Here is a 27,274-nt window from a genome sequence, read left to right as displayed (position 1 = left end):
ATAACTACCTATACAAATGATTGAAAATTTTCGAGACGTTCCGAGAATCGTGATTCCGAGGATATCGAGTGGCCCATAGACACTTCCAAAACTCGCCAATATATGAGCGTGAAAAAAAAAGACGAGCACAATTGTTGCTGTTTATATTAAATTTATCAAGGGTAAGTTTCCGCAGTATAAATAGACAATTATTGATTATTTAAAGCAAAAGTATCATCAAGGTAACGGTAAGTGGTTTATTTTGCTTGGCCATACACTGTGATTTATAACAAAACAGGAACAGGTCTTCTATTAAAGAGGCACACTTGGTACAATAGCAATACATAAAACTTGCCGATAAATTGTATTGTCAAAAAGAACACAAATGACGTCCAGCAGAATAATTACAGCTTTAATCATCTCATCACAGTTCCAGTAAGTATACCTAAAATATGACTTGCTTTTTATTACAGATGAAGGATTTATATGAGTTACAGCAACTCATTTTGCTGGAAAAATTGTTGTGTTAATGACGTTTAGTGCACTTCTCTTTTCTTTACATATAAAAGTTGTTTTGTTTAAAGAATGTTTCTTTTCTAAATATTTTACTAAGCAATTTGATAACGAAAATTATGTTTCTTAAAAAAAGAGCACGATATATTCTAAGCACGTCCAACCGCAGATGTATACCTAGCTATAAACTTGTCACGAACAGTAAAAATACTTTACAAATGAACATGACATCTATATATATGTGGCTAGTCGACACTTAGTTAATTAATTTTTTTACTGTAGATGTTTTCCTTGATAGCAAATAGGTTCTAATTTCTCGTTCATATCTTTGATGATGATTTTTTATTCACTCCTACTACTACTGCGAAATTATGCTTCCGAGCCACCATGTACCAAAAACCTACTACTTAGAAATCGTGCTTTCGAGTCACAAACCTTAAGTAGGTCATATAAAAATTTAAAAAAAATAATTGTAAAACTAAAAACAAGGAAATTCAATGCACATTATGAATAGTAAAAAATACATTTCGCTGTTTGGTAATGTATGTTTTAAGGGTGAATCATTGTTAGGTGACAATCTGTATTATGTCTGTCAACAGACAAATATGTGTTATGTTTAATTGTGTCTAATGAACATCTTACTTACACCATATGGATTTTATATAAATGAGTACATTTAGGTTAATCCATAATATATAAAGTTATTTGGGAACTTAACAAAGTATAGAATCCTGTGCATAGTATATCCAGTATGCGGTTTTAATATCCCCTAACATGTCGTATAAAGACAAAGTTGTATCTCATCGTATAAAACAGACACTGTCTGTGGTTGATATCCTCTAACGTGTCGTTCAAAGACAAAGACGCATTGCATCAAATAATAAAAACGAAATGAGATCATGCATATATTTGTTCAACAACTTTAAATATTCATTGTACTTGTTCCATAGAATTATCGTTATTTGGTCAAATACATCTGCTGCAAATAAACTCATCGTAGATACCAGGATTGATATAGTGTAGTACCATAATGTTTCTATACAATAGATTTTCTACACTATGGTCAGAATAAAATATAAAAAATACTAGCTTTTTCTATTCACGTTTATTGACGCATAATTTAATGAGCATTTGTATTCGTAATTCTGATTATTATTATTATAATGTTTTATATTTGATATTATATAAATAACACATAGCTGAGAGGGTGAAAGAGCAGATTGTTACCCCGAGAAAAACATTGTCAACTGAGGCCAAGGTTGACAATGTCTTTTCGAGATATGTGTTATTTAATTTATTATACTGAATGTTCTGCTATTACTGTCGATTAAATTTCAAATTCAAATTCAAAGTAATAAACTATGCCGTCTTGTACATGTACATATAACAACCATCCGTATTTAATAAAGCGCACACTTGATCAAGCGTCTCCATGAAGGGTAATAGAGTAAATTAACACCCTCGTATTAGCCAATCAAAATATGACATTTTAACGTGAAGTATAATAAAAAAAGATATAGAATTAAAGGTTGTAGCGAGTAGCACATCTACTTTGGACGTTGTTCTATGTGAAGGCCATAGAATATAATTACTTTATATTCGGACGAACGTAGTGAAGGAGACAAAATACAAGGCAGAATTTTGTTCGTGGATTTTAGAAAGAGTGGTATTTCCTTCAACATGGTATAAGTACAGGAACAGATGTCAGCTTACTAGATAAATTACTTTTACTTTGAAAATGACATGTGGTGATAATATGTTGACTTATTTGACTTGATAATGATATGCCTTGTTATATATCATAATGAATTATCATGTCAAAGCTGACAACCATTCTCAATACCCGATATGCATTTTCATTACTTTATTTGACCCATGTTTGTATTAGTCGTGATAAGAGATGCACATCCGTCAGGAATTTAATTTCAACAATAATGTAATGTTTTATTCATATTGTTTTATTCATGATCCAATGATCTTTCATGATATGATTTTAAATAGGTATGTTTTGATCATGTGGGGGCATTTTATTTATAGCTGGCTATGCGGTATGGGTTTTCCCTTTGTTGAAGGTCGTTATGTGACATATAGTTTCTTAATTCCACATCATATTTACTCTGGTGGATAGTTGTCTCATTCGCAATGATACCACACCTCCTTACTTCTATATCTGACCTTTAACGTAAAATTATATCATCAGAAAAGGCTCAAAAGCAGTAGTTCCCCAAAACAATTTTTTATTGCTAACATATGCAAGTTTTGTTTTCAGAGGTGAGCTAATTTCCATTTTGCCAAAAATATCTACATGATCATTGCAGTAGCATTGTAGTCCTAAATTAATTAGTAATGTACAGTAATATATAATGATTAAAGAGTAGAAAATACAAATTTTAGAAAATGTGTATAGTATCAACCATACGTTGGACAAACAATTTACATTATTAGAATTATTAAAATGAGAAACATGTAAGAATCTCATTATTGTATGATAAATTAACATGAACTGTCATCATGCATATTTCATTAGTATTTCACTTTCATGTTTAATTAAATTAACAAACATGCTGTTTGCATTTTAAAAACTGGTCTAATAATAAAATGAATGGCAGTTTTTTTTAACTTCAAATTCCTTGAAATATGATATAACGTCTTTTGACATTATGCCCTATTGAGCTGTACGAAGATGCTCTCGTTATATTCCAAATAACTACCGTATGAAGGATATCTAGACAAAACTCTTTAATTCCTATTGGAAAGAATAACCAGTTTTTCCTTTTGAGAAATCTGTAGTGTAAAATATGATTGAAAAATGGCCTTGGACGACTCTTATTCGGATGTAATTCATATTCAGCAAAGTAAACATGGCTCTTCTCTCAAGATTACAATGCCATGTACATTTACCAAGATGAGCCTGTTTGACGAAAGGTAAAGGATTACTGTACCATGTATGTATACTCCTGATGATTGAATGGACTTCTTAATACATCAACAAAATTCCTTTCCTTCCTATTACCGTAAATTTTGAGTGTTCCTGATGAAGATATGAATCAAGATCAGTCTTTTTTACTTTGATTTTTTGCGATCTTTATCTTAAATATAATTAGTTTGCCTTCTTGTCTCTGTAGACAGTCGATATTTTAAGACAAAAACATTAAACTTTACAACAAATGTATGGAAAGTACCAACCAAGGGATCTTTACATTTGTAATATCGTGGACAAATATAAAATTTGTATTTTTTGTTTGAAAATGTTTGCCTGTTTTGGGAAAATATTTCTTTTGAATGAAAAGCACAGCATTAACAATGCCATTTATGTTTTAAATTACTGCCCGTATACTTTTTGATGATCCGATGCCTCTTACTTTCTCCTTTAGCAAAGACTTTCATAGAATCGTAATGTTAAAGTACGGAGTGTTTCAAGGTCAAAGTCTAATATTTATAAAAAGCATTTATTTGAGAATCTTATGTATAATATTATATGTTTAATAGAAGGATTGAAATGTATATAAGGAATATCGTACATTTTTTAGCTTTCAGGAGAAATACCGCATCATTTTGAATTAACCTGTCTTTTATTTGTGCAAATATTCGGCCTCACGTGTTTCTTGTAAAGGCACCTCCAAACGCAGCAACTTTAGTGTGCTCGTCTATGTTTTCAGGACAAATCCATCAGTTGTATACTCGTTCTATGAAATTCATTCCTGCCAATATACATGTATATTTATACATGAATATAATTCCGATCAAAATTGTTGGAAGATGTATATATGTTAAGGTTACCAATATCGTCGTTATTTACCATGAACATTTTTTTCTCCGTAATCGTGTATTAAGAAAAACAAGTTTTACGTCGCAATAAGACAGTATGCGTTCTTACACGATTTAAAAAGAATCTTCAGTTTGGTAAAACAAAATATGTACATCATGAAATATAGAATCATCAAGAAAGCATATACTAGTAAATTATGAAATAAGATTTCGTAAAAAGTCATATAAATTGTACATCAAACTTTAAGCAAGTGTACTTGGGGATATTAGGCGTCTGATGTATGTCATGCAGATCATTTACATGTTTCATTACATGTAACAAAGAACGTAATGACTGATCAAAAATATACAATAAATGATAAAAACAATATGCAAATAAATGCATGTAAAAAAAGATTGAAGCAATTAATTCACGAATAAATGAATAACGCAATTTGCATAGATATGTTGGACTAGGATCAATGTTCCTCAAATCGGAGTTCAATCTGACCTCATAATAAACTAAGAATAGATTCTGAATCGGCTGCCAATTTTGACGCTTCCATAATCAATGACCTTCTTCACTTTTTCAAATTGAACTCCAATTCCCGGCTTTTCAAATCTTTTTTTCGGACACATGGCAATGACGGCATGTCATTGTTTCAAACAGCCCTTTAAATTAAACAGGAGATACGACGAACACCATGTAAAAATATGAAATCAATAGAAACAAGTTGATGCCTCTCGATTTTTGAAGACATTTGTGACAAATGAAGTAGTTTTTTATTATTATGATCTCTACGATTCAATTTAACAATGTTTACAGCACATTAATACAAGGAATGATATCAGTTCTGATTTTTACTTTCCTTTTGGAATTTTACAAAATAAATATGATAGATGATAACATCATTCAGTGACTTCTGCGATTTTGATCTCTGAATTTGTAAAACATAAAATTACCTTGTTAAAATGTCTGAAAAAATACTTTGATTGCTTAATGTCAGGTGGCTTATGGTACCGTTTGGATGTTGATAAGGTTAATGAAATTACATGAATATACCCTGCTTTGAACGAGACTGACACATGGAGTCTGATTTAAACGCGCTACATCTCAAGCCCGAGTCAACAAGGGGCAACATAAGGTTATATTTCATTTGCGCCAAAAAAGTAAAAACTACATTTGCGGTATTTTACAGGTATCATAAAATGGAAAAGTAAAATAATTCATTGCTCATCGTGAACAAGATTTTTTTAGAGGATTCCTCCTGGATAACTGAGAAAGTTCATACTCATTTCTAATATCAAACTGAGAGTCACTTAGGTTTAAAACTATATAGTGTGCACATGTTTGGGGTGTCAAGATAGACATTGTCAATTCTGAGACAAACAGCTGTTTATAACCGACTATACATTATAAGTTTTTCTCATTTTTGAAGGCCTAACGGTCACCTATATAATTGCTTTCATCCACTTCATTTGAACTTTTGTGGATAGTTGTCTCATTGACAATCATACCACATCTCCTTATTTTTATATAGAGGAAATGAGTCTGTATTTTTTATAACCACACATATAGGTTATCCAGTGTACATGAGTCGATGCTTACAAGTCTTGTGTCACAACAAACTTTTGGTTTAACTCCAGCGTAAAGTGCTTTCTTTTAGGTTTTATGATCTCGTTAATTTATAACAGAACTGTGTTTTAACATTATTATGAAAAGGTTCTAATTACGACCATATCAGTGTATAGTGCTTTCATTATTGTTACGATGACTGTGTTTTAAAGTTATTATTTAAAGTCTCTTTTGAATAAAACTACTTTTACACTATATTTACCTGTATTATTGGCGCAAATGAAATGTTTTATTTTGGCGCAAATGAAATATGGTTTGTGGCGCAAATGAAAGATTTTTTTGGCGCAAATGAAATACAAATTGGCGCAAAAGCAAAGAACCGTCAACAAGTCTACGTTCTCAGTGAAAAATGCCGCGAGGCTGGTTGAGAAACAGAAGATACAAGTTTAAAAATTCTTTGGTTTGATCCGGGCGGGAGATTTTTTTTCAAATGATCTCCTGTACTAGGGACCTTGACTTTGAAAATGTTCTTTCCTGGAATTACAACAGTTGTTACAAAATAAGCAAACTCATAAACATATAGATCGAGTAAAACATTCCGAAAAACAAATGCTAAATGTCTACTATTGTTCATGTCAAAATCACAAACGCTGTTAAAAAAATAACACAAGTTTCAGCAACAAACACAAAAATGGGTTGAAACGTCATTCAAGAACAATAACTGCAGTCGTCAGGAAATGTTGGTCAAAATAGACCGTATTACTAAGTGTAGATCTTGACATTCTGTTAATTGTTAGCAATGCCAGATTTAATCTATTTATAACGGATTTCAATATAAAAGACTTTATAAAATAAAGAGGCGTGGTATGATTGCCAATGAGACACAGAAATCCAATTGAGTCTAGATAAAGCGAATTCAAACAACTACTTACATTTTACCCCTAGTTCTATTTTTAATCTTTGTGGCCATTTTTGTTGGCAGCCGGAATTATTCGACATATGTTTTCAAACTAGACACCCTATTGGACCAACTTTGGTTCTAATTGAATCAGTTGTTATACATTAAACTGTTGTAAAAGTAAACGGACGACGGATGCCGAATAATGAGAAAAACTCATATGGCTTTTGTGGCAAGGTAAGCGAAAATTTCTTATTTACGAACAATAATCTCTATAAGGCGTAAATTTATGGTTTAAGTCATATTTGCTGTTATAGTGTATGTATTGTTTTGATTATCATTATATGCTGATTTAAGATTCTGTCTATCTATTATAATTTCCAAGTTCAGAAGCAAATGCTTAAATTGATCAGAAATCGTCATTTATATATTATAGTTATATATTTTTGGGTGAGGCCTTGGTTCATAACTTATTTAACAAAAACTATGTGTAAAATGGCCTTTGAGGTCAAATACGCCAATTTCAACATGTTTATGACGCCGTAGGGTCATCACAACGGATTTTTCTGAACTGAAGGGTCCAGATTATATAGAAATAAAATACTATTGAAAGGATTGAAGTAGTTTCCCTATTCTTTTTAATTTCGTGGACCTAATAATTGCTCTGATTTTTCATCCTTATTTGGTACAAATAAAAAGCCAGTTGATCTTGATATTCCGAACATTTTTGCCTTGTCAGATTTTCTGTATCTATTACGATTTACAAAATTTTAGACTATCACCTTCCTTTTACCATTGTGATTTATTTTTGCTGATCAGTTTTGGCTGGAACAGTTTCGGTATAACCATAACAATTTTCCAGATAATACGCAATAATGCTGAAATGAGATAGCAATTTATGGTATCAAACATACAATCAGTATTATAGAACTTGTATTTCAGATCGTTTTATGCTGATTACAGTTTTTGTCTATTAATTATCAATTTCAACATAATAAGCAAATGCTAAAATTGATCAATAATCGTCATTTAAGGTTTGAGCGTTTCTAATGTAAGTTAATCAATAATCGTCATTTAAGGTATGAGCGTTTCTAATGTAGGTTAATCGATAATCGTCATTTAAGGTTTGAGCGTTTCTAATGTAGGTTAATCAATAATCGTCATATAAGGTTTGAGCGTTTCTAATGTAGGTTAATCAATAATCGTCATATAAGGTTTGAGCGTTTCTAATGTAGGTTAATCAATAATCGTCATATAAGGTTTGAGCGTTTCTAATGTAGGTTAATCAATAATCGTCATATAAGGTTTGAGCGTTTCTAATGTAGGTTAATCAATAATCGTCATATAAGGTTTGAGCGTTTCTAATGTAGGTTAATCAATAATCGTCATTTAAGGTTTGAGCGTTTCTAATGTAGGTTAATCAATAATCGTCATATAAGGTTTGAGCGTTTCTTCTGTAGGTTAATCAATAATCGTCATTTAAGGTTTGAGCGTTTCTAATGTAGGTTAATCAAGAAAAGCAATGGTAATGATACGATTTATGAAGTGTTTTTCTAAACTTTACAGTTGATAAATTAAGAAATTATTTAGATACTAAAGTTCCAACTCCCTCAGTTGACCTTGGATGAATACTATTCTTTTTATGTTTCTTTTCGTTCATTTAGCTCCGGTTAACCTACTTGGCAGGCCTATAACGATCGACTCCGAAAACATAGATAGACAGACACCATTTTGTAGATTATTTATTGCAGATTTACGAAAAAAAAACGTTTTAGTTGGAAAGACGACCGCGGAATCGAAATATAGAGAAAGTTGGCGACCCGGTGTCATTTCTCAAAAAATTAAAGATGGGTACCTTGTGTTATATTATGATATTCCTAGAAATGTATAGGAGGTAAGATAAGAAGGTATTTATAATGATTTTTTTCAGAGGAACCCAAACCCTTAATTGACTTCGTTGAAGAACACATATGGTGCAAAGATACTTAATTTACCATTAACCAACGACCATATATTAAACTAGTTATCCAGCGGCTTTTCTTGAGTGTAATTATAGTCGTCTCGTCGTCAGTCATTATAACGAGACTCACACGTTTTTATTTTCCTTTTCAGATGAACGTTTCTTTTGAAGTAGAAGAGTTAGTTGTGATCGAGGACGTTGACTATACATACTCATCTCCTTATTTTTATATGGAAAATGTTGATACAGGACAACAGAAAAAGGTAATTGTAATAAAAAAAAACTCTTATCAAAGAAAGTAATAACACAATTAAAGCGACAACTATTATTGTGTCCAGTAGGCTAAATTCATCAAATCAAACCTAGGCTTACATGTACCTACAGATATTTATAATAAGCATGTATTACTTAGTATGCTTGTAGCTTTTTTCAAAAAGGGTATTATGAGAAGTTTCCATGCTAGTTATATTCTGCTAGTCCGCACAAACTCGCCATACGACAAGGCGGAATTAACACCACACTGATATTTGAGCCGCAATTTTACACTATGTGCATCGAGTTCAAATGAAACTCAGTAACAAGAAATACACGTGTGACAAATGCCAGACTTCATTCGGCCATATAGACAGTTTCCAATATCAGGTGGAAAAGAAACACAAAATTTTACGTTATACATGCAAAGGACATTGCGTCGTCGTCGTCATCAGCGTCATCATCATCATTTAACTCTTTTAAATAGCTTGAAAGAACTTTTGAATTTTCTATTTATTTTTATGACATTCTACATACATGTATGAAAAGTTTCGTCGTACACTTAAAATTCAAAGACAAAAAACAGTCGCTTGTTTTGATTTTCCAAAAGTTAATCTGACTGTAGCTGACCTGTAAGTTTTATATGTTGATACATGAATTGATTTAGACATCATGTAGGATTGATTGTTGGTGTTGAACGCCATTTACAGCACTGTTGGCTACATCGTGGCGACCAGTTTGTATTGGTGGAGAAAGTTGAGTTCCCGATGACAACCACCGACCTTCTACAGGAAAACTGACAATCCTAGTCAATTAAAATTGGAGTCTATTGCACCTGCCACGTGCGGGGATCGAACTCACAACCTATAGTGTTGACAGTCTAGAAATACAGTAGATGAACTACTAGTATTTAGACCACGTGGCCACTGAGGCCCCAAAAGCGGGTGGATATCGTTGATGTACAAATTATTTGGTGCCCGTTGACAGCATGTCTTCATTATTCATTGATTTGACATTTCTCATGAAGAAACATTTGGTGTTCATGATTCCGTCTCGAATGTAAAAATAATTCTATATTACATGACAAGAAGCATATAAGAAGTTAAAACAAATGTATTCACATGTTAACATAGAATTTTATAGACTTTAGGAGAAGCAACATCATATTTATATATAAGTTATTATTTAGTGGTAGTCTCATATTTACATGATGCGCAGTGCCATTTCAAACAAAACTCATTCATGTTACAAAAATACATTTAAAAAAAACTCTGCACGGAAATATTTTTTTATGTAGAAAATTTCTCGCCTTAGGTTATGCTCCATTAACCCCGAAAGAAGAGCGAGACACGGAACGAAGAATAAAAGATACTTGACCTTATAATTAACTTTTCCACCTCTCATTCCGTTTGGCACTCGGTAGCAGCATCTGTACCTCAGAAATTATTCCCCTTGAAGTATTTTGAATATAACTATATTTTTCACTACTAAAAACTAAAAACTATCACTGTTTGATGTGCTTAAGTAAACCAGTAAATTCAGCATGCCATGTATTTCATGCTGTAGACCGGGAATAACTAACATTTTTATCCTGCAAACGACCTTTCTAGTATACAAATACAGGTTGACAGAAAACATGAAGCGATAAACGTTTATAGTCTCCTGGTATCCTGCTTCTGTTGCGAGCATACCATATGTTCAAATTACAGTTTACACTATAGTTCAACTTGGGGTCCTCATTGTGGTCCGCGTTTAAGTCATGTCGATTTCATTCAAAAACAAATTCAACCATTGGGATGGAAAAAATCTATACGTTTAAGCTCAATATTGAATTGAAGGATATAAACAATATTCCTTAATCTACAGTGTAGAAAATTATAAAATATGTTTGTACTCGCTACGAAACAATAGAAAAGATCGGCGAGCCTCGCTTTTCTCTCAGTTTCTAAAGCTCGTCAAATAATTTGTATATTTTCCTACACTATACGAATCTATATATTTAAATGAGAAGACCTCATTTTGTGTGTCGCTTCTCTTCCTTCCTCTATATATTTAAATGAGAAGACCTCATTTTGTGTGTCGCTTCTCTCCCGTCCACAATAAATTAATCGTCATGCCTCTGTGTCCTATAGGTACCATGCATAGTCGCATTTGTCATCCTCGCTTATGATTATTCAGTTTGATATATTTTTGGAGGAAAACGAAAATAAAGGCGTCCGGATATTGTTTCCGTCATCGGACGGACTTTTAAGTCATAGACAAGACTTCCGTTATGGACTGTTTTAAAATTACACATAATTGTCATAAATACTTGGGGACAGGACAATTATATTCGCGTTTTTCTGTATACTATGATCATACATATACTATAAATAAAGTGTATTTGATGTTTACTATCAATTCCAAGTTTACTATCCACTGCAGTCACTGATATATTATATAGAGAGCCGTGGATAGTAAATTTCGAATTGATAGTAAATATCAAATACACTTTATTTATAGTTTATGTATGTTCATAGTATACAGAAAAACGCGAAAATAATTGAAATTAATAGAAAAAAAAAATAATGGACTTTGGAAAAAAGGGGGAGGGCTAAAACAAATTGTCCTGTTCCCAAGTACCTATGACTTTTGATACCTTTCCTGAAATTCTCCAGTCATAAAATCTTTTACAAAAAATCATCCTACAACAGTTTACATACTTTTAACCGCGATTTCGCGGATGTGTTCTAGTATAGTATATATGTAATCGCACGATGGAACAAGATTCAAATCGGATTATCTCCCGTTTACCAGAAAACATCACAGCTAAAATATCTAAAATGTTAAATTTGATCCGTCGCCCATTACAAATGTATGCTATGTATGTCTAGTAGGTCCGATACTAAAGTAAAGTATAAATTATGTCCATAGAGCGGACGTCTCTTACATCTTATAGGTCCGATACTTAAGTACAGTATAAGTTATGTCCATAGAACAGACATCTGTTACATCTAATAGGTCCGATACATAAGTAAAGCATACATTTAGTCTATAGAACGGACGTCTCTTACATCTTATAGGTCCGATACTTAAGTACGGTATAAGTTATATCCATAGAACGGACGTTATTACATCTTTAAGGTCCGATACATAAGTAAAGCATAAATTTAGTCCATAGAACGAACGTCTCTTACATCTTATAGGTCCGATACTTAAGTACGGTTTAAGTTATATCCATAGAACGAACGTCTCTTACATCTACAAGGTCCGATACATACGTAAAAATAAAGTATAAATTTAGTCCGTAGAACGGACGTCTATTACATCTAATAGGTCAAATACTTTTAACGTACAGTATAAGTTATATCCATAGAAGAAACGTCTCTTACATATAAAAGGTCTGCTACTTAAGTAATGTATAAGATATGTCCATAGAACGGACCTCACTCGAATGTAATAGGTTCGATACTTAAGTAAATTACAATTTATTTAAGTTATGTCCATAGAACGGACGTCTATTACATATAATTGGTCCGATACTTAAGTATAGTTATCAATTATGGACTGTTGACGAGGTCAATACGTCATATATGGACCTGTTCAGATTATATTGATCAAGGACGAAGTCCAACGTTCAATATAATCAAATAGGTCCATATATAACGTATTGACTGAGTGAAAGTCCTTAATTTATATATTACATATTTAAATAGTTTAAGTTTGAACATGATATTGACTCGATGTTACTATTTTTGGAAATGATATTGCCTCGATGTTTCTATTTTTAGTAACATGGAGTCAATATTATTTTTAAAAATAGCAACGTCGAGTCAATATGTCCTAATAGTAAAAAAAAAATACAAAATATATATTGGGAAACACGTAACCAAATAAATCAATGAGAAAAAAGAAAAATCAAACCATATGATAAGATAAGATAAGATAAGATATTTTTATTTCCAATTATGGGCCCCAAAGGGCATAAACATTACAACATCAATAATTTTTTCATAATACAATACAAACAATGAGATAAAAAAAAAAAAAAGTTAAACGAGAACTATTTAAGTTCTTAAAGAATACGTAGATAAAGAATCTATAGTATGTTTTTTTTTTTTAATACTAATGCATTTTATTGCAAGTGTGGTTGATATAGATAACAAACAAGCAGCCCAAAAAGAAAAAAAGAAAAATAGATATCCACATATGTATAGTACACAAAAAGTTGGATCAATTAAATATATAATAATTAGCCAAAAAGAAAGTAGAAATTAAACATGTCCATGACTCATCCTGTGTCAGCAGCAAATAGGAAAGCATTATGGTTTCCTAAAGGCAGCTGACACCAGGGGGCGATACCTTATGGGCCATAGGCATGTAAAATGTGTGTAAATGTCTCTTTCCTACCTGTATCAAAAGCAAACAAGGAAGCATCATAGGTAACTTGAATGCAGTTGATACCAGGGGACGATGCCTCAAGGATATAAGAGAACATTTGAATAAATAATATATCTTAACAATTATTTTTTTTTTTAATCGGCTAGTATGTTTGTGATATTCAGATGAATATAATTTTCTATGTCCAATCAAATGTATATACACACATAGATTTCCTTTAACTAATCTTCACTAAGGAAGATGTTTGTATATAAAATTACATATTATTTTAAGTAACTCAACATTTTCTACACTAAATAAACAGATAATTTTGCTTTGACTGTTCATATGATTAAAATAAGAATTATATTGTGCAATACTAGCTAACATACAATTTCTATCATCCTCAAATTTGTTACAATCAAATAGAAAATGAGCCTCATCTTCGACAGTATTGGAAGAACATTTATTACATATTCTGTTAATTCGGGGAATACCCTGATATCTACCTAATTCTATTTGTAATCTATGAGAAGATACACGTAATTTAGTAAAACTTCTTCTAAGTTCAAAATTCTTGATCAATGTTAGATATTTTTCAAAACCAAAATTTGTTTTATATAAAAGGTAGGTTTTCAGTTTACTGTCTGAAAATTTATCTATTTGTTTTTTCCAACAGCTAATAAACAATATTGATAGCTTGGTTTGTATATATTTCTTAAATTTGTATAAGGATTCACAAAATGGAGCATTTATGGCATTTGTATAGTCAATACCAAGTATTTTAAAAACAACATTTATTGAACCATACCATGATGTTATATTCATGTGATGTAGTGTCTTTGATTGTGTATATGCCTCTTTTAATAGAGGAAAATTATTACCTAAATTCTCTAATCTATACCAGTACAATAACATTCCTTTTATAATATTAAAATATATTGGAAATCTTCCAAGTTCAGATAACACTGCAGCATTTGTTGTTTTCTTGTGTACCCCAAGTATAAATTTACAAAATTTTATATGAAGTTTCTCACAGGGTAAACCTGAATATAATTTTTCAAAAGATATATCTTCCTTCTTACATTTAGAGGAAAGAGAATTAAACATCCCCCATATTTCGCTACCATATAATAAAATAGGTTTTACAGTGTGGTCAAAAACATGAATACTTGTTTTTACATCAGGATTAAGTGATAAAAGATCTTTCCTTAATTTGAAATGAGCTTTCAGGGATTTTTTGTATAGTTCATTTTGAGCATAACTGAATGAACCAGATGAGCTTAAATATAAACCTAGGTATTTGTATTTTGAAACACATTCCAGATTTATATTCTGAAATGTGAATATCTGTTTTACATGTCTGCCTGCCTTGTTGAAAATCAGCACCTTTGTCTTATTAGTATTCACATTGAGACACCAATCTTTGCAAAATTTATCAAGCATTCCCAGCTTTTCTTGTAGTCCTTCAGCTGATGTAGATAATAAAACAATATCATCAGCATACATTAAACAATGTAGATCTTTGTCATTGACATTAACTGGGTCTCTAGTATCTGACAAATATCTGGGCAAATCATTTATGAATATCTTGAATAAATTCGGACTGAGGTTGTCACCTTGTTTGACTCCAATATCTAATGGGAAAAAATCACTTACTTGATTTTGAATTTTGACACATGATTTGCTAATTTCATACATACTTTTAATAATGTTATAAAAATAAGACCCAGCCCCAATATCTAGTAGTTTAATCTTGATCCCTGTATGTATAACAGTATCAAAAGCCTTCTGAAAATCAACAAAACAGGCAAACAGTCTACTTTCTTTTGAATTACAGTATTTGTTAATAAGACAGTTTAAAATAAACATATGATCTGCAGTTCTGGCTTTCCTTGTGAATCCAATTTGACTATCATGTATAATATTATGTTCCTGAAGAAATTTGTCCAGTCTTAGACTTAATATTCTATTAAAAAGCTTTCCAATTGCACTTGTTATTGTTATTCCTCTATAATTGTTAGGGTCACTTGTATCGTTGCTTTTAAAAATTGGTGTAATATAACCTTCAGCCCAAGATGTTGGGTATATACCTGAAGACAGACAAGTATTAAACATCTGTTGAAAACTTTTTAAAAGGAAAGTCTGTCCATTCTTTATCATATTATTACTAATGTTATCCAAGCCTGATGATTTATTGCATTTTAAGTGTGAAATGGCTTTGGATATTTCAGACTCAGTGATAACGGAGTCCAACTCGTTGAAACATTTTGAGTTTTCTAACTGTTTCAGTTTTTCACATAGCTCTGTATATCTACTTTGAAATTCACCTTTCAGTTGTGACAACTTTTGGAAATGTGATATCAAAGTTGATGGTTGTACTCCACATTTTTTTTTAGTTTCATTTTTTTCCTGTAGTTCATTAATTAAGTTCCAATACAGTTTTGGATTCTCTTCGTGCAAGGAGTCCAGCTGACTAATCAATGATTGTTTGTATTGTTTGTATTTATATTTCCTTAGTTTGGAGTATTCACGATTCAGTTTATAAAAGTGATTTTTGATAATTGGATCATATGGAAATCTTGAATAAATTTTTCCATAATTAAGCAAGTTAGTTCGAGCTTGTTGTAAACTTGCGTCAAACCACTTTTTGTTTTTTTGTTTGTTTGTGTGTTTTTTTAAAGGTCGTTTAAGTGATAGATTTGCTGCTGATAAAAAGATGTTTGAAAGTTTTGATGATGCTTCATCTACTGATGTCTGAGTAAATTGAATTGTGCTGTTGTTGAATTCTAGTATGTAGTTTTGTAGTGTATCTGAAGAAAGTGTTTCTTGAAATTTTATTGCTGAACAGTCAGTCCAGATATAATTAGGTGTCATATTTTTCAACTGGATTGGAATATCATTTTTTCCAGGAACACAATATTTTGCAGATAATTCCCACTCAAGTTTACAATGACAATCAGATAATGTGGGAATAAATCTGGATACTTTAAAATACAGTACATTTTCAAGAATTTCTTCCGACACAGCAACATAATCAACCACACTTGCACCATTGGGGGTATAGCAAGTAAAATTACCAAATGTATCACCAAGAACTCTGCCATTTAAAATTCTTATTTGTTTACTAATGCAAAAATCCAAAACTTCTTTGCCTCTTTGATCAATTTTTTGGTCTCGACTTTTTCTTGTCATAATGTTTTTGTCAGTAGGGTATGTATCAAAAATTGGAGTAAATTTTGAATCATCGTTTACTATAAAGTCATTTTCAGAGCCTATTCTGGCATTAAAATCTCCACATAACAAAATTTCACCCATTTTTTTATACTGAAAGATATCTTTTTCTATGCATTCAAAAACATCAGAAGAGAGTTCTTGGGTATATTTAGACGTAACAGGGGGGTTGTACAGTACACAAATAAATAGGTCACTTTTAAATCCAAAAAAGGATTTTTCTAATTTAATCCATTGATAATCTGGATTACTGTTAATCAATATTTTGACATGAGGTTTAACGTGACTTTTCTGTAGAATTGCTATACCCCCAAAATGACGGTTATTATTTGATAATTTTCTACATATTGGATGATAATGAAATTTACCAATATTGTGTATTTGGGAATTATATCCCACATGAGTTTCGACTAAAAAAACAATGTCGTAATTCTCTATATGTTTCAGAAAAAGGGGATCCTCTGCTTTATTCATGCCCTTTGAAAATAAGCCACCTATATTCCAATAACCAAATTTTACAGATGATTGGTTTGATTTTGGCATTTTGGTTGATACAATTAAATCTGGTATAAATAATAGAATAGATTTTCTATCTATAAAAAAAAAAATAATAAAAATTTGTCTCTAAATAAAAGGAAGAGACAACAAGGAAAATATTCAGAAATGTAAATATTTGAAATAAGTAGATTTATTTAGAGGATAGTTTTTACAATGGTTTTCTAAATACAAATAGTCTATGATATAATGACAGATAATTTCTTTTCTATGTATCCTCTTTTAACTGAATAACTATTAAACTGATTTGGATATGTAATATTATACGTTATGTCCAAAACGGACGTCTCTTACATCTTATAGGTCTGCGGCTCTTTTCACAAAAAATCTTAAGAGTAAAAATACTCGTAAGTCATATACATTTTAGTATAGCTTACGATCAATTTTAATCGTAAGATTTTTTGTGAAAAGAGTCGCAGATACTTAAGTAAAGTTTAAGTTATGTCCATAGAACGGACGTCTCTTAGATGTAATGGACGATCGAACACCGTTTGAAGTGAGTTAAATAAAATATAAGAAGATGTGGTATGATTGCCAATGAGACAACTCTCCACAAGAGACCAAATGACACAGAAATTAACGACTATAGGTCACCATACGGCCTTCAACAATGAGCAAAACCGATACCACAGAGTCAGCTATAAAAGGCACCGAAATGACAAATGTAAAACAATTCAAACGAGAAAACTAACGGCCTAATTTATGTATAAATAATGAACGAAAAACAAATATGATACACAGCAACAAACGACAACCACTGAATTACAGGTTCCTGACTTGGGACAGGCACATACAGAATGTGGCGAGGTTACACTAGTTTGAAGGCGCCAACCCCCCCTAATCTGGGACAGTGGTGTAATAGTATAACATAAGAACAAACTATAGAAATCAGTTGAAATCTCCATTTTACCAGAAAACAATTTCTTAACTACTAAATACTATGTAAAAAAGTTTCTATCGCTTATCGAATATAATATATAATTGGTCACATGCTAAAGTAATATAAAGTATGTCGCTTTTCTGAATGTCTCTTAATAAGGTTATAATAAATTATTTACACTTAGATATATTGAAGACAATAAATTTAGATATTCGATAAATGTTTGTAGAACATATTGAGATAAGTAAAGAACAAATGTAATTGCATGTGTGGTGAAGATCAGTATAGTATTGTCGTCCAGTGTCAACTATGTTTTTATCTGTATTGTCAATTGGAACCACCTGCTAACACATGTAGCTATAGGCATTGGACAGCTATTTAAAGGTTCACCAAAACTCATTAGTCAATATTTTTATTTGACATCAAACGATATCTACCATGGTAAATAAACGGAAATTCTATGATGCCACTGCACGGCTGTATGACTCCAGAAAAAAAATAACGAAAATACTTTTGAACTTAATATACAGTTCTTTTTTTTTTATTTTAGACTCCTGTTTTTGCAAGATAATTGTCAACTAAAAGGCAATGTAATAATCATGTAACGTTGACAACATTTGACACCGCCCTCTCGCAAAGACAACGTTGTTGATAATTGATTTTCCATTAAATCATCTAACGAGTGTTTATGACAAAATTTATAATTCATAATCAACAGTTTGTTGATGTTGAGAGTAAACTTACAACTCATGTTATTCTAAATTAATCGCATTCTGTCTGAAAAGGAGGGGCGAAAGATACCAAAGGGACATTCAAACTCATAAGTCGAAAATAAACTGACATGCAACGCCATGTCTGAAAAAGAAAAAAGACAAACAGACACACAGTAGTACACAAAACACAACATAGAAAACTAAAGACAAAGCAACCGGTATATATAGTGTCTATCCGTCTAGTCCGGAACTAAATATACTTGTTACATTAAGGAATCGTAGAGGGAAGACAATTAAATCCCATGTAAAGTACTCACTTAATATTTCACATTTCCTTTAACAGTTTTGATCACATAACATAATACAAAATAGAAACACCAAGCTTTATGGATACATATTACTGACAATTTTATTTACTCGTTACCAACATGGAACAAAATGCATAAATATCAAGCTTGTTTTGTGCCTGTCCCAGGAGCCTGTAGTTCAGTGGTAGTCGTTGGTTCATGTCTGTCATATAAGTTTTTCGTAAATTATTTTGTTATTAATTAGTTTTCTCGTTTGCATTGTTTCCAATTTTTCATGTTGGGGCCTTTTTTAACCGATTATACGGTATGGGGTTTCTCATTATTGTAGGCCGTATGTTTGCCGATAATTTATTACATCCACTTCGTTTTAACTCTGGTGGATAGTTGTCTCATTGACAATCATACCACATCTCCTTATTTTCAAATTTACGGATACATATGACTCATATTTTTGTTTACTGGTTCACAAGACGCACAAAACATTTACATCAAGCTTTAAGGATACCAAAATTCCACATGTTTTTTTTTTAACAGATTTAATATATAACTGTGTTGATTTAATACATTTTGGGGCCCCTCGTTTTAGCTGTTAAAAAATGCAACTAAATAGTTATAACAAGCAGATTGTTTGGTAGAAAGTAGATGAACACAGAGGACAATTTCCAATGTACATTTATTTATGATTAATTCCAATTATTTGTATTATCACATGACTAATTGCCACAACAGCAATTTGAACAACAATTGTTAAGTTTACAGTTTATCTTGCTGCGGGCTTTTACAATTTGAAGATTATCTGCAAATCTAATTCTATTAAAATTGCATGATCAAAATTCCTATTATATTTATCATATACTTAACAACAGAAATAATGCACCACATCTAATTATACACGTTAGTTTCAGAATATCTTGTTTTTGCCACAAATTTGTTGAAATCAATAATATTTTAAGTATAACCTTGGAATTAATGCAGAATTTAAAGAGACATTTTCATTCTAGTGGCGACAATGGAGATTTGATAAACAGAAATTACATGCAATCGAAATTTTAACTCCAAAGAAATTAATAGAGATGGTGCGTTTCTTTTGTGTATCAAGTATAGTTCAGTTGATGATACATTGACAGTATACAAGTATAAATAAAAAATATTCTTTATGAAATAAGTTTTCACAATAGCAAAATTATATGAAAAAAAAACCTAAATGATAATTGTAGTAATAGTAATGGTAAATATAGAATTTAAATGTTTCATTTTGTAGCTATATTTCAAGACCATTAGCTTAACGTGTAACACTGTATTAAGATCAGTATTTTATTCCTGTCCAATATCAATTACGTTATCGTTTGCATTATACATTGCAATAAGGATATCACCTGTTTATAGCTATTGGCATTGAACGGTAACTATCAAAAGTAATTAAATTATACTTTATTTGACATTAAACGAAGATCACCATGGTAATGAATTAAATTTTAATAATGCCCACTCTACAACAATTGAACGAAAATACTTTCAAATACAATAATTATGCAGTCGTTTTTTATTTGTTTGTCATTTTTTTGTTGTATGGTGATAGAAACTTTACCATAAACATTGTTTAAGTTAATTGTATTCTGTCGCAAATTGAGGAGGTACTTCCCTTTGTTTTACAGTGCAATCTTTGGTTATAAAACGGAAATTATAAGTTTTTTCTTTTTTTAAAAGCTAAGCCTAAATAGATAAAGCAATGAATTAAAACTCTAATAAATGTTTTTGTTATTTGAACATTCTCGGTCCTACATTCTGTCGAAACCTATATTTAGGCATTGCACAAGATCATATTTTTCTCTAACTGTTAATGATGTTTTACACTAAATTCATTGCAAGTTGGGTGTGTACTGATAGATATTTAAGTCTTACGTGATATTTTTATTACTAATAGTTGTTTTTGGTTTTGAACTAGTTTTCAGTAACTGCGAGTACTCTCAGATCTGTACTTTGTGCCTTTAGTGTTTTATGCCCCACCTAGTGGCATTATGTTTTTCGGTCTTTGCGTCCATTCGTCCGTTCGTCCGTCCGTCCCGCTTCAGGTTAAAGTTTTTTGGTCGCTTCAGGATAAAGTTTTTGGTCAAGGTAGTTTTTGATGAAGTTGAAGTCCAATCAACTTGAAACTTAGTACACTTGTTCCCTATGATATGATCTTTCTAATTTGTATGCCAAATTAGAGTTTTGACACCAATTTCAGGGTCCACTGAACATAGAAAATGATAGTGCGAGTGGAGCATCCGTGTACTATGGACACATTCTTGTTGTTATATGTTTTTGTGCTTTTCAACTGATTTCTATAGTTTGTTCTTATGTTGTGCTGTTTGGGGGATGGTTGGGCCCCCGCAAATATGTTTAACCCTGTCACATTCTGTATGTGCTTGTCCCAAGTCATGAGCCTGTAATTAAGTGGTTGTCGTTTGTTGCTATTGAACATATATTTGTTTTTTGTTAATTGTGTTGTACAGTTTGTTCTAGTGTTCTATTGCACCACTGTCCCAGTTTAGGGGAGGGTAGGGCGTCCGCTAACATCTATAACCCGCCAAACTTTGTATGTGCCTGTCCGAAGTCAAGACCTGTAATTAAGTGGTTGTTTTTCGTTTATTGCTTTGCACATAAATCAGGCCGTTTTTCTCATTTGAATTTGTTTACGAGGCCTTTTATAGCTTGCTATGCGGTTAGGGTTTTGCTCATTGCTAAAAGCCGAACGGTGACCTATAGATGCTAACTTGTACGCCATTTATTGTTATTATTTGTATTATAGTAAAACATGTTGTATGCTTTCTAATAACGTAGCACAGACCGTATGACAATTACATAACCTGAAAATAATTACACGTGTTTTATAAAAAAAGGAATCGGAATACAATACTTGAGGATAAATATTACTCACAGTTTTGTTTACCGATTCAGACGGATAAAACATGAATAGCAAGCTTAAGAATATATATTACTCCTATAGACAGTCATAGTATAGATACAATGAAAATAAGGAGATGAGGTGTGAATGCCGATGAGACAACTATCCACCAAAGTTCAAGTGAAGAGTATGTAAGCAATTATAGGCAATCGCACGGCCTTCAACAATGAAAAAAACCTATACCGTATAGTCGGCTATAAAAGGCCCCGACATAAAAAATATGACAATTCAATCGAGAAAACTAACGGCCATATTTATAAAAAAAAAAATTTACGAAAAACAAATATGACCGACATGAACCTACGACAACCACTGAACTACAGGCTCCTGACTTGGGACAGGCACATAAAAATGTGACGCGCTCAACCCTCCCTTTAACCTGGGACAGTGGTGAAAAAGCACAACATTAGAACAAACTATAAAAATCAGCTGAAAAAGGCTAAACTCATCAGATCGATACAAAGCAGAACAATCAAACAAAAACACAGACCGGACGTGGCAGGGTATTTATCAATCCCTCACCCCTAACAACAAAAAGGGGACTAAGTACAGATCTGAGAGTACTCGAAGTTACTGACAGCTAGTTCTAAGCCGATGACAACTAATAACAAAAAATCATGTATCTAAGACTAAGATATCAATCAGTACACATCCAACATCCAATGGATTTAGTGTAAAGACGTCATTAACAGTCCGAGAAAAACACGACCTTGTGCAATGCCAAAATAAAGGTATCGACAGATTGTAGTACCGTTAAAGTGCATATGTGTATAACAAAACTATTTAGTATGATTTTAATTTAGTATAGTTTCTTTTATATGATATTTATATGGTAATTAATTTGATAGCTTAAAATCCTAAACAAGAGTGAGCGACCTTTCAGATAAAGGAATAGTAAATGGACAAATTGCACGATTTTGTAAAATTGGACAGGCTGAACTATAACAAAATATCGAAAATTTGCTTAAATATTATTGAATCGCAATCCTCTAAATAAGTCACTATTTGTAAAAAAATAATCAACTTAAAATCTCTTGAAAGTGTTGTTTTCATTTTTTTTAAAACTTTCAGATATATGGATTATTTCATCGATATTCAAGCATATGGACGACGTCAAGAAATCGCACGAACTTCAGAAGGATTTTATACTGTGTACAATATATTTAGTGTGAATTAGTTTAGAAAGTGGTAGTGCGTAATCCCCTGATTTTTTAATCACTATAAGGTCATTTTCCAACAAAGCTGAAAAAAGTTTAAAAGACGAGGGTCGTGTTTTGGTTTGTCGGTTTGTATATATGTTTAATCCTTGGAACATTGAGGGCAATATACGGTATTTATTCCTAAACAAATTAAAAACTTTTAGATATCTTATCGACCATCTTTACATCCTCTCTGTTACAACATTTTCTTGATTGAAAGGTATTGCAACTCGTATTGGTTATTATTTTGACCGCAAGAAGCATCAATGACTTTTTTTTTTGCAAGTAAAACAAAGTTTCGTCATACAAAAATTCATAATTCGTCATAGATATAAGAAGATGTGGTATGAGTGCCAACGAGACAACTCTCCATCCAAGTCACCATTTGTAAAAGTAAACCATTATAGGTCAAAGTACGCGGCCTTCAACACGGAGCCTTGGCTCACACCAAACAGCAAGCTATAAAGGTCCCCAAAATGACTAGTGTAAAACTTTTCAAACAGGAAAACCAACGGTCTAATATATATAAAAAACGAAAAACGAGAAACAATTATAAACCATCAACAAACGACAACCACTGAACAACAGGTTTCTGACTTAGGACAGGTGCAAACAAATGCAGCGGGTTTAAAGTTTTAACAGGCGCCAACCTTCACCCTAACCTGAAATAATATTGTTACATCACAACATAAAAAGACACACTATAAAATATCAATGTCTTTTACAGATTTAATATATAAGTGTATCTCTAAAACATATATTTTGGGGCAACCTCATTCTGTTGACAAAGACAACCAAATCGTCATAAAAAGTTTGTTGAGTACTAAGTTAATGAACACGGAGGACAATTTTTGATCAACATTTATTTATGATTAAATCCAATTATTTGTATTATCACTTGACTAATGGAAACAACAGCAATTTGAATAACAAATTTACAATTCATCTTGCTTCGGGCTTCTACAATTTGATAATTATCTAGAAATCAAATTCTATTAAAATTTCGTTATTAAAATTCCTATTAGATTTATAAAATTCCACTGAGGCTACATAGACCGTATATAAATTCGAACAACTGATTCATTTTCAGGTATTTGAAAGGGAAACTATAAAGGTAAGACTGAGCACCTGAATTATCATAATGGCAAAATTGTACGAAAAAGGTAGATGTGTATTTATCAATAAATATTGTAAATATAGATATATATATATATATATGGTGCATTTTGTAGCTAACTCATTTCGTAAATCAGTCGGTATGCATTTTTCGTCAAGATAGTCTTATTGATATATACGAAGCAAACTTACTTGTGTTTTATTGATTAATTTAGATTATTTAAATGACATATTTATATGTTCGTACTTTGAATCGACAGGAAAGGTGGTTCGACAAATCGCAATATTTCAAAAACTGAAACAACTGATAACAACAAGTTGGAAAACATTAACACATGGCAACCATGATTGTATTCATTTTCATACATAAGATATGGACTGAGCTGTACGATATCCCGCTTATTAGAGACTTTAAGCGATATGATAAACAGTTATTTCGAAATAAAGAGTTTTGATCAACTCCAGTTATTTTATTTCAGTATTATAATAAACGGACAATTGGCTAGTTGTTTCACCTATTTATCTAACGGTTAAATCCTCTATACGACCTATTTTGCTATACTAATATACTCGTCATCAGCTGAGACGCGGACTGAAACAAAAAAAAATGAGACTCCAGTTAGTATATTATGACTTTTGTTTATTTTTGTACAAGACACCCTATCCTTGATCGTCTTTCATAGATCGAATAAATGATAATGCATCTCAAAATTCGAAATAATACAATATTTGTGACGGAGAAAAAGAAGTCTGTAACATGGCCTTTAATTAATTGTCAATCTACAGAATTTATATTGCATCATACTATACGCCGACCAAATTGTCTCTTTTCATATCAAATTCCATTCTGTGTGATAACGAAAAAATATATATTCATTTCACGCGGAGAAAAGATAAAAGGCCACAGCTACAAGATAATTTATCATTACTGTTTTGACAAATAGATCGGATGTCAGAATGTTTATGCAAAACAAACTAATTAACGTCTTTAAGCTCAAAATATTGTAATATTGTAATGCTATAAATGGTCGGAGATCATTATTTATCGCAGTTGTGTAAGTTTTGTTTGCAATGAGACGAACTTAGTTGCAAATAAGTAATTTATGTTTTTATCTTACTTTATAGATGACAAGAACAGCTCTACTGGTATTCTTCGTGACACTAATGGTCGCTCAAATACATGGAAAGTCAATTACAAGATCGCAACCGGATGTAGAGACGGAATGTTGGGAACTTTGCTCTATGGACTTCGAGAAATGTCGAGAGTTTTATATGTGTCCTAAGAAACATGACGAATTCGGCGAAGCTCAACAATGTTCATCCTGTGCAAAGAGGTCTATTGCTTGTCTGGAAAAATGTATCAATAAGAAATAATGTTCAAAATAATTGTATACTAACACTGTTGTTTTTCTTGTTGAGGAAATAGATTAACATCAATTAAGCTGGTTTTTTTCGTTGCTTAGTACAACACATCACACTTACATTAATCTATAAAAAAAAAAAAACGTTCAAATTGTGACGGCGTTTTATATTGCATCATACCACTGTAAATTTTACTTCTATATCAAACCTTTTTGTTAACTTTGTTCATAAAAAACTCTTGAACGTAATTATATCCAGCGATTCATATTGACTTTTTTATTGTAACATCCAATGTAAATATTAAGACAATTAAATCCACCCAGTCCCATTAGCCAACCTTACATGTAACATCAAAACGTAATGTGAAGACAATTTAGTCCACCCAGTCCCACTAGCCAACCTTACATGTAACATCAAAACGTAATATAAAGACAATTTAATCCACCCAGTCCCACTAGCAAACCTTACATGTAACATCAGAACGTAATGTGAAGATGATTTAGTCCACACAGTCCTACTTGTGAACCTTGTATGTAACATCCATTGTAAATGTAATGATAATTTAGTCAATGTTGTTCCACTAGTCAACCTTTCATTTAAAATTCAATGCCGATGTAAATTTGATATAGTCCACACAGTTCAACTAGCCAGCCTTACATACACCATCCAATAGAAAAGTAAAGATGATATAGTCCACCCAAAGCCACTAGCCAACCTTACATGTAACATCCAATGTAAATGTAAAAATAATTTAGTCCTTACATTAGCAGTTCTTTAAATGAAAAGCGTAATTCTTATTTCGTATTTAGGTATTCATTTTAGATGTTATGTGTACGATTCCTTGATAATATTCCTCGACTTTCAAAAAACCTCACTATAAAATAGAGGCAGAAAATGCCAAAGGGATATTCGAACTCATAAATCGATAACAAACTAACAATGACATGGCAAAATACCGATCAAAGACAAACAATAGTCTCCAAACACAGGACTGAGCAACACGAACCCTACCGAAAGCCGGGAGGGTAAGCAGATTATGTTCCACATGACGCACACGTCATGTTGCTCATGCAAGTACAAACGATTGATAAGTCAGATTCGAGGAAAAAGGACGGGATTGTGGTTACAACAATTAAAACATAACCGTCGTCATTTGTAAACAGATATTCCATTCGTTCAACCAAATCGTGATGGCGTCTGTTACATTTTCGAAGGAATGACTTCAACTCAACCACTTGGAACTCTTGAATTAGTATCAATTTGAGAACATTTTGTATGTCTGACTACTTTGTATGTCCGACTACTTTGTATGTCTGACTACTTTGTATGTCCGACTACTTTGTATGTCTGACTACTCTGATTTTATTGTCGTGCCTTCACTTAAAGTTCTTGTTCACATAAACGTACCTGCATTAATGATTCATAAGAATTTTCCTTTCTCAATACCATTAATTATACATTATTAAAAACATTGGCAAGTCCTAGATACATAATAGTCCCTAGAATTACAACATTATCTATTAACATCACTATATATATAACTTATCGAAATATAACTTTTCCAAGTAAGCTTTAGAGAGCACACAACGAAATGTCTTTCTTGCTTTACTGGAAGTGATTGAATTCAATGTTGAAAGTCTTTATTATAATAAATGTATTACATAAACCTAACCTTA

At 31.8% G+C, this 27,274-nt stretch overlaps 1 long non-coding RNA gene across 2 annotated transcripts; it reads left to right on the top strand.

Annotated features, from left to right (window-relative positions):
* Positions 1 to 3,138: 3,138 nt before the first annotated feature.
* LOC127730875 (uncharacterized) lies at positions 3,139 to 25,677 on the top strand. Of its 2 annotated transcripts, none has more exons than XR_007995339.1 (5): positions 3,139 to 3,417; positions 8,826 to 8,936; positions 22,993 to 23,206; positions 24,211 to 24,234; positions 25,362 to 25,677. It is a non-coding gene; the product is annotated as an uncharacterized LOC127730875 (long non-coding RNA). The 2 variants fall into 2 exon arrangements; XR_007995338.1 differs by having other exon boundaries at positions 3,139 to 3,437.
* Positions 25,678 to 27,274: the final 1,597 nt, after the last annotated feature.

Source organism: Mytilus californianus, unplaced genomic scaffold, assembly GCF_021869535.1.
Source record: "Mytilus californianus isolate M0D057914Y unplaced genomic scaffold, xbMytCali1.0.p SCAF_2, whole genome shotgun sequence".
NCBI classification, from domain to species: Eukaryota; Metazoa; Mollusca; class Bivalvia; order Mytilida; family Mytilidae; genus Mytilus; species Mytilus californianus.
Note: the sequence above shows the minus strand (reverse complement) of the source record. Positions and strands in the feature narration are given on the sequence as shown.